Raw genomic sequence first — 9401 nt, forward strand, 5'->3', positions numbered from 1 at the left:
ATTTGTGTTTTTCTTTTGTCTCAAAATAATTGTCAATTTACAATTTTAATGCAACATTTATTATTATTTTTCACAACTATATTGCTATTTATTAGCTTTCTCTTTATTTAACTACTCTATTAGCTACAATTAATAACTATATTCTAGTAAATGATATTAGTTTTTTCACAAAATCAAAATCAAATTGACCTTTAATACTGTCTGGAAAATAGAGGAAACCCTATACTATATAGTCTATGCTTAGAATTAGGTGGAGTCCACCTCCAATGTTTTTGGATTTTGTGGAAGAAGCAAAACAATATAGATTTTGAATCATGAGTCATGTCTTGTTCATTGTAAGCTTATGAATATTCTGCTGCCAGCTCCAAGGAAATTCACTACACACTCAACAATTAATACAAAATAGTCTCTCGTGAAACTCTAAAATATAAGGTGGAGAAGTTATGTGATTATAAAAACCAAAAACTTGATTATAAAATATAATACACTTAAATACTTTATCTTCTTAGGATCCATCCTTTGGATCAATCAATGGGAGGAGAGGATTTTTATTAAAGAGAGAGGAAGAGGAGAGGAGGAGAAGAATTTGATTTACATGTATTTGTTTAATTCAAAATATGAAATTAGAGGGGAGATATTTTAAAATTAAATTATTTTATTATCTTTATAATTTTATCATAATAATGATTATATTTATCATTTATAATTCGGACAAAAGTTCATTAACAATATATAATGATATTTATCATTAATAATTTGAACACAAATATGTTAATGAAGTATAAGTATCAATGAGAGAACATAAAATAAAAATTTAGAAAAATGTAATGATAATACTATTTTAGAAGATAACTGAATACAAAAAAATCTATAAAAAATTATTATGAAGAAAAATATTAAGATAATTAAAATTTGACATCAAAGTATAAAAAATTATTGTAAAAAATAATAAAAAGAACAGAATAAAATACATAAAAAAGTATAGTCACTATAATGAAAATAATAAAGTTTATGCGAAAAGATAAAAGTAAAGATGATGTTGATTTGAAAGAGAAAAAATAATGGAAGCAACCATGACTATAACATGTGAGATTGATTTAGGCAATAGAGAAACTTTTAACCGTAAAAAAAACTTCAACATCAAAAAAGAATAAGATAAATTTGATAGAAAACCTAAACTTGTAATATTTTCTTAGGGTTTAATTATGATTTTTATATAAAAAAAAAACTAAGATTAATTTTGTCAAGATAAATTACATTTTAATGTCTCTCCCATGTCCTTCCCTTCCCTATAAAAAAATTCTGATTCGGGAGAACAAAAAATCACTCTAGGAGGAATTCTGATCATCTCTCATCCCCTCCTTTCTCCTCCTAAAATATTGAACCAAACACTTTTCATATAAAATATTCACTCTCCTCCCCTCTAAAACCCCAAACCAAACAGACCCTTAATGAATATAAGTACTAGGGTTGACCCGGCAAATATTGTGGTTTAAGGTGAATTTTACGAAAAAAACTTTTAATAATAAAAATTAGGAAAATAATAATTAAAATATGAAAATATGAGCAATACAAAATTATTTATTAAATTATCATGCGACTTTCATGTAACAGAACTGTTTGGTCCTAGAATATGGGTATCTGATCCTTATGGACTTATAGGAATGGTACAATCTGTAAATCCCGCATGGGGTGTGGACGATTTTGATCCTTTAGTTCCGGGGGAATAGCCTCGCATCATATTGTAGTAGGAAAAATGAGCATTTTCCATCATAGTGTGCGTACACCTCAACATTTATATAAAGGATTGCGTAGGAGAAATATTGAAACTGTCCTTTTCAGTAGGATCGGTGCTGTATTTTTTGCAGCTTTTGTTGTTGCTGGAACTATGAGTGGTATGGTTCAGCAACTACCCCGATTGAATAATATGGTCCTACTCGTTATCAATGGGATCGGGGATACTTCTAGTAAGAAATGTATCGAAGAGTTGGTGTTAGACTAGTTAAAAATTAAAGTTTATCAGAAACTTGGTTTAAAATTCCTAAAAAATTAGCTTTTTACGATTACATCGATAATAATTCGGCAAAAGGGGGGGTTTGTTTAGAGCGGACTTAATGGACATTGGAGATGGAATAACAGTTGGTTGGTTAGGGCATCTTATCTTTAGAGACAAAGAGGGGCGTGAACTTTTTGCACACCGTAGGCCTAATTTTTTTGAAACATTTTCGGTTGTTTTGGTAGACGGAGACAAAATGGTTCGAGCGGGTGTTCCTTTTCGAAGGCTAGAGTCAAAGTATAGTGTCGAACAATTTGGTGTAATTGTTGAATTCTATGGTGGTGAACTCAATGGAGTTAGTTATAGTGATCCTACTACTCTGAAAAAATATGCCTAACGTGCTCAATTGGGTGAAATTTTTGAATTAGATCATGCTACTTTAAAATTGAATGGTGTTTTTCGTAGCAGTCCAAAGGGTTGGTTTACTTTTGGACATGCTTTGTTTACTATACTCTTTTTTTCGGGCACATTTGGCATGGTGCTAGAACCTTGTTCATAGATGTTTTTACTGGTATTGATCCAGATTCGGATGGGTAAGTAGAATTTTGAGCATTCCAAAAACTTGGAGATCCAACTACAAAAAAATAGGGAGTCTGATAGAAATAGGTTTGTTCCTTTTCAATTCGACTTTTTTTTGTTGTTGTTATTTGAATTTGATATAGGAAATTAGATAAATATTGATTTCAATTGTTCCATTTTGTTTTACTTTACTATTGTTCTTTCTTTTTCTTTATCCAGGAAATAATCCCCCCAAAACATGTATGAAAGCTATAATTGTAAACCTCAATCAAATCAATGGAAGCATTGGTACATTCCTCTTAGTTTAGACTTTAGGAATCATTTTTTCGCTATATTTTAAGAAAACCCCCTAAAGTTCCAACTAAAAACACGAAATGATTTTTAATTATCTCAATAGAAGTAATGAGCCTCCAATATTATGATATCGGAGGCTCATTACTTCAACTAGTCCCCATGTCCTTCGAATGAATCTCTTAGTTGTTGAGAGGGTGGCCCAAAAGTAGTATATAAGGCATACTCAATAAAACTGACAATTAAACTAGATATAGGGATGGCAATTAAGGTTGTTGTTTCCATTATTATATAATATCAAGACTACAATGGATATATAGGGTAAGATCCTTTATCTACAGCGGAATGGTATACAAAGTCAAAATATCTCAATAAAAAAAATTGAGGCTACACAAACCATTGAGGGTAGTTCTAGATCTAGTCCAATACGAACTGTTGTAGAAGATTTATTGAAATCATTGAATTCAAAATATGGTAAAGTAGCTCCGGGGTGGGGAACTACCCCCTTTGATGGGGATTGCATTGGCCTTATTTACAATATTTCTCTCTATTAAGTACTAGGGTCGACCCGACAAATATCAAGGCTTAAGATGAATTTTACAACAAAGCTTTTAATAATAAAAAATACGACAATAATATTTAAAATATAAAAAATTGAGCAATGCAAAATTAATTATTAAATTATCATAATAAATTTTGTTTAATAATTATTTTCAATCGATAATAAAATATAAAAATTGAATCCTTATTTAAACACTATTATTGAAATATAATTAATCTCAAATAAGACTTTATTAACTTTATTTTTTATACAATTAATGGAAGGATTATATTATTGCACTATTTTAAAATTCCTATTATATCACTATCATATAAACTTGTAGTGGTGTCTACTATCAAACCTTTTTATCAAAAATCACTATTTGAAATTTTACGATGAGTCTCCCTCCACTAGGGTTTGCAAATGCAAATCAAAAGAATCAAAGTAAAGAAAATTACTTGAAAGATCAAAGCACAAAAAGATTTAAAGAAGGAGATATGATCGTCTCCTCTATTCCAAACATACATATGGTATACGGAGAACTAGGCTCAAACATGTTGAGAATACTAAAACTAAAGGGACTATTAAGTATAAGAACAAGGTGACGAGACTAAAGATGGATGATATTGAAGAAACAATGGAACACTTGCAGATCAAATGAAGGATGGAATGAAGGAAGGAGTGTAATTGGAGGTTTAATAATTGAAGAGAAGAAATTTGGAGAGTATGAATTTCCAGAATTCATATTACCAGAGATGGAAGAAAGGATTATTGCTAAGCCATGGAAATGAGCGCTGATTATTAAAATGCTGAGATGAGGATAGATTACAAGGCGTTGGAGAATCGAATCTAACATATATGGGTGAGAATATGAGTTCTGAAAAGAGTAGATCTAGGGCAGGAATATTACCTAGTCACTTTCACTAGTGAAGATGACCAACTTTTAGCCTTAATGAAGGGTCCATGGCTAATATAGGATCACTATCTCTCAGTCAGAGAATGGAGCGCAGACTTTTGTCCATCAAGTGACACCATTGAACACCTTGTATTATGGTTCAAGATACATGGATTACATATAGAATATTACGATGAGATAATCCTTAACTTCATCGGAGATCGTATTGGAAAAAAGGTTAAAGTGGGCAAAAATATGCTTACAAGGAAAAGAGGAAAGTATGCAAGTATGTGTATATAAGTTGATTTAACTAGACCTCTTTTAGAAATGTTCTCTATAAAAGATAGACATTATAAGGCGGAGTACGAAGGTTTACACATTCTATGTTAAACTTCTGGTAGATTTAGACATTTTGAAAAAGGGTGCATGCGAAAAAGAAAAGTTGTGGTTGAAAATAATGGTGCAAATGAGTGAAAAATAAGTGTTAAAGGTGAAAATAATGTAAAATCATCAATAAAAAATGCAGGTCCATGGACAGTGTTCAAAAGACATGGAGGGAAAACTACAAAGGGGAGCGGTGCTCCGGTGAGTATGACCACATTTGATGCAGGGGAACAAATTAAGAGGTCCATTTTTTATTTCTCTTAATGGGGAATGCATTAATGGAGGTACTGATGAGATTAATTAGTCATGGTATTGAATAAAGTAGCGTAAACAAAATGCATGCAAAGATGTTATTAAAAGGTAAAATATGAATAATTCAAAACAACCAATAGTAGTGCAACACGTGGTGAATGAGACTGAAGCAAACAAAAAAAAAAGAAAAAAGCAAAGATAAACAAAGTGAGCCTGGTCATTGCATCCCATGGCATAATGAAAGTGAAGAATAAAGGCGGAAACACGTGGAAAGAACAAGCACACTTTGGACAAACTGGTGGAGGAAAGGGGGGTAGGTGAGCTCATTAAGGGGCTTAATCTGAATGAAGGGTTGAAGTTTGATAATGTATATTGGGGAATGGTGAATGTTATGTAACAAAAGGTGAAAATAATGTAAAATCATCAATAAAAAATGCAGGTCCATGGACAGTGTTCAAAAGACATGGAGGGAAAACTACAAAGGGGAGCGGTGCTCCGGTGAGTATGACCACATTTGATGCAGGGGAACAAATTAAGAGGTCCATTTTTTATTTCTCTTAATGGGGAATGCATTAATGGAGGTACTGATGAGATTAATTAGTCATGGTATTGAATAAAGTAGCGTAAACAAAATGCATGCAAAGATGTTATTAAAAGGTAAAATATGAATAATTCAAAACAACCAATAGTAGTGCAACACGTGGTGAATGAGACTGAAGCAAACAAAAAAAAAAAGAAAAAAGCAAAGATAAACAAAGTGAGCCTGGTCATTGCATCCCATGGCATAATGAAAGTGAAGAATAAAGGCGGAAACACGTGGAAAGAACAAGCACACTTTGGACAAACTGGTGGAGGAAAGGGGGGTAGGTGAGCTCATTAAGGGGCTTAATCTGAATGAAGGGTTGAAGTTTGATAATGTATATTGGGGAATGGTGAATGTTATGTAACAAAAGGTGAAAATAATGTAAAATCATCAATAAAAAATGCAGGTCCATGGACAGTGTTCAAAAGACATGGAGGGAAAACTACAAAGGGGAGCGGTGCTCCGGTGAGTATGACCACATTTGATGCAGGGGAACAAATTAAGAGGTCCATTTTTTCTTGCTCTTAATGGGGAATGCATTAATGGATGTACTGATGAGATTAATTAGTCATGGTATTGAATAAAGTAGCATAAACAAAATGCATGCAAAGATGTTATTAAAAGGGAAAATATGAATAATTCAAAACAACCAATAGTAGTGCAACACGTGGTGAAGGAGACTGAAGCAAACAAAAAAAAAGAAAAAAAGCAAAGATTAACAAAGTGAGCCTGGTCATTGCATCCCGTGGCATAATAAAAGAGAAGAATAAAGGCGGAAACACGTGGAAAGAACAAGCACACTTTGGACAAACTGGTGGAGGAAAGGGGGGTAGGTGAGCTCATTAAGGGGCTTTGTAACGCCCCGAATTTAATTAATTATTAATTAAATTGATCGAGGATTTATTCATTGGAATTAGTTGAAGTCGAGGTTTATCGGTATTATTCTACAAACGTAATGGATTAATATGTTGATTTGAGCAGTTAAGTTATGGTCAGATTAATTAGTCGGATTAGTCAGATAAGTACAATTGCGAGTTAGTATTGTTAAAGTTATGGATCGATGGTAAATGTGGAATATTATTGGAAATAATATTCGGTTATGTTGTGTGGTTGATTATTTATGTGTGTTATTTGGCTTAATTGAGTAATTAAAGAGAGATTATGAATTGGGCCTAAGTGAAACAAATATGACATAAGAGATTGGATTGTGGGCTAAGCCCAATTAAGAAAAGAAGGATAGTAAGAGTTAGGGTTTTAGAGGTTTGGCCTCATAACTCATTTTGTGGAGAAAGAAGAGAAAGAAGAGAAAGAAGAGAAAGAAGGGAAGGAAGAGGGAACGCTATGGCATGAAGAGGAAGAGCTCCATTGAAGGAAGTGAAGCCTTTGCTAAGGTAAGGGTGGGGTTCTTACTTTCTAAGGGTTGGCATGATGATGTTTATGGTGGGTTAGATTGTATGTCATTCTCCATGAATGTGTGAGTTTGAAATTGTTAGGTTTTGAGTGAAATAATTTGGGTAATGTTGTATGTATTGATGGAAATGATATGTTATAATGCTTCTTACCATGATTCTATGTGTGGGTTTTGAATTGTAGTATGTTTGGTGGTAAGAATGGGAAAACCTAACTTTTGGGATTTTGGGTGAAATTCATAGATTTGCATGATTAATGAGGTTTTGATGATTATAGAGGTCCTTATGTGTTGTATATATGATATGTATGGGAATTTCGTGTGCAATTTTGAGCTAGAACATGAATTTGGGTGTTGGGATGAGAAGGGGGATATGCTGAACGCGTACAGGGAAATGTTCCTGCACTGCGATCGCGGCGCGAACTGAGTAGTTGGTAGGCTACTGCCTTGTAGTTCGCGGCGCGTCTGTAGGGTGGCGGCGCGACTATAGGCAGATTTGAGAAAAATTTGAATGTGTGTAACTTTTGATCTGTAACTCCGTTTTATGCGTCGTTCGAAGCGTTGGAAAGCTAACGCAACGAACTATACCATGATGTAACAAAATTATTCATATGATATATTTTCCTATTATGTTTATTAGGATTAAGTGATGAACTATGTTGTATTAACATGTGAATTATGTTCCTTGCTATGAATCGATGTAACCATGTTGCGATATAACTTGATGTATGTTTTCCTTATGACGATACAATGTTATTGAAATGATAATATGTGCCTTCCTTATGATGAGATAATGAGGTATGTGCTGATATGCATAATTGATAAAGATGTTGTATGCTATATGTGATTAATTGTGCGTATTTGATATGTATGAGTCGACGACGATGCCATGTGATGAATTAAGAATATATATGTCTTTATTAGGAAGTTGAATATAAAGTGTTACGATGATTACTTGAATTAAGGAAGATAACGAATTTGTTTATGTTGTTGGTGATATGATGAATTGTTGATGTTTGTTGTTGTTGTGCAATATAATGAATTGTTGTTGTTGTTACATGATGAATTGTTGTTGTTGTAACATGTTGATGTTTGTTGTTGTTGTGCAATATGTTGAATTGTTATTGTTGCTATGACATGATGAATTTTTCGTTGTTGTTGTAGACCCTATGGTCACTATTAATAAGTTGTATTATGTTGATAAGAATGAAGTTGAATAGATGTTGTATGTTGATATGATATGATGACGTGATTGAGATGTGGTAAAATACTACGATACGGTTATTGCCATAGAACCTTGGCATTGAGTTGATGTTGTTTAGTTGATGTGGTTATGTTATTTAAGTTGATTATGTCGTTCAAGTTGATTATGTCGTTTAAGTTGATTAAGTGGTTTAAGTTGTGTTTGTGGATGTGCATCATTTGAGTCGCAATCATTGCATTGTTTGAGACGGCCCTTGTGGCAAATATTTGAGACGGCCCTCGTGGCAAATGTTTGAGACGGCCCTTGTGGCAAATGTTTGAGACGGCCCAATGGCAAGCTGTTTGAGACGGGAGTTTTACTCCAATGGTACCACATGCATATGCATAAGTTTGAGTCACATTCGAGTCGCATTTGAATTGCATTTGAATTGTGTTTGGACTGTTGAGATGACGGGGTGTTTGTTGTGACGTGATTATGATATGTTTGTTGTGACGTATTTGATATCATACTTGTATATTTGAATATGTGATTAATGACATCGTTGCCGTTTTGAAAGTTGTATTATATTGATAAGTTGTTTTGCGGTGAAACTTGTTGTAAGATATTATGTGATGTGAAGTGGTGAAATTATGTATGATCTATATCTCCTATATTATTTATCATGCATTCCTTTATATTGTAAGATATCTCACCCCTTTTGCTGATATTTCCCCTACCATGGGAAATGGGCAGGTACTCAAGATTAGTCGTGGCTGTCCGAGGTTATCTATGTGAAGTTTTTATGTTGCTTTATGGCAAGTCGAGTTGGTGTCCATTGCTCTGATACGTAGCACTCGGGGGGGATTAGTCGTTATTATATGAATATTGTATTCCATGATGACATTTGTGTTAAGTTGAATTTAAAGGTGTTTATAAGTTTAAGTTGTAAGTGGTGAATGAAGTTTTGTTCCAAATGCTATGTATCTTTATTAAATGCAATATAAGTATGTTTGTTTGGTTTAGTCGAATTGTGACATCCCACCGTTTGATGAATAATTTTAAATGCACTCTGATTTTCGTTTATAATTGCGGTGTGGATTTGGGGTGTTACAGGCTTAATTTGAATGAAGGATTGAAGTTTGATAACGTATATTAGGGAATGGTGAATGTTATGTAACAAAAGCTTGGAAGAAATAACTTGAACCAATTGGGCCTAAAATAATTTAGGTCCCAATGTTTTATTAAGGAAGGTAGGAAGGTGACCTTAGGATATTTTATTTTCAAAAATA

At 33.1% G+C, this 9401-nt stretch overlaps 1 pseudogene; it reads left to right on the plus strand.

The window, feature by feature from the left end:
* Positions 1-1604: 1604 nt before the first annotated feature.
* On the plus strand, positions 1605-2393 carry LOC131659876 (photosystem II CP47 reaction center protein-like; annotated as a pseudogene).
* The last annotated feature ends 7008 nt before the right edge of the window (positions 2394-9401 follow it).

This window comes from Vicia villosa, linkage group LG3, assembly GCF_029867415.1.
Source record: "Vicia villosa cultivar HV-30 ecotype Madison, WI linkage group LG3, Vvil1.0, whole genome shotgun sequence".
Lineage (NCBI taxonomy): Eukaryota > Viridiplantae > Streptophyta > Magnoliopsida > Fabales > Fabaceae > Vicia > Vicia villosa.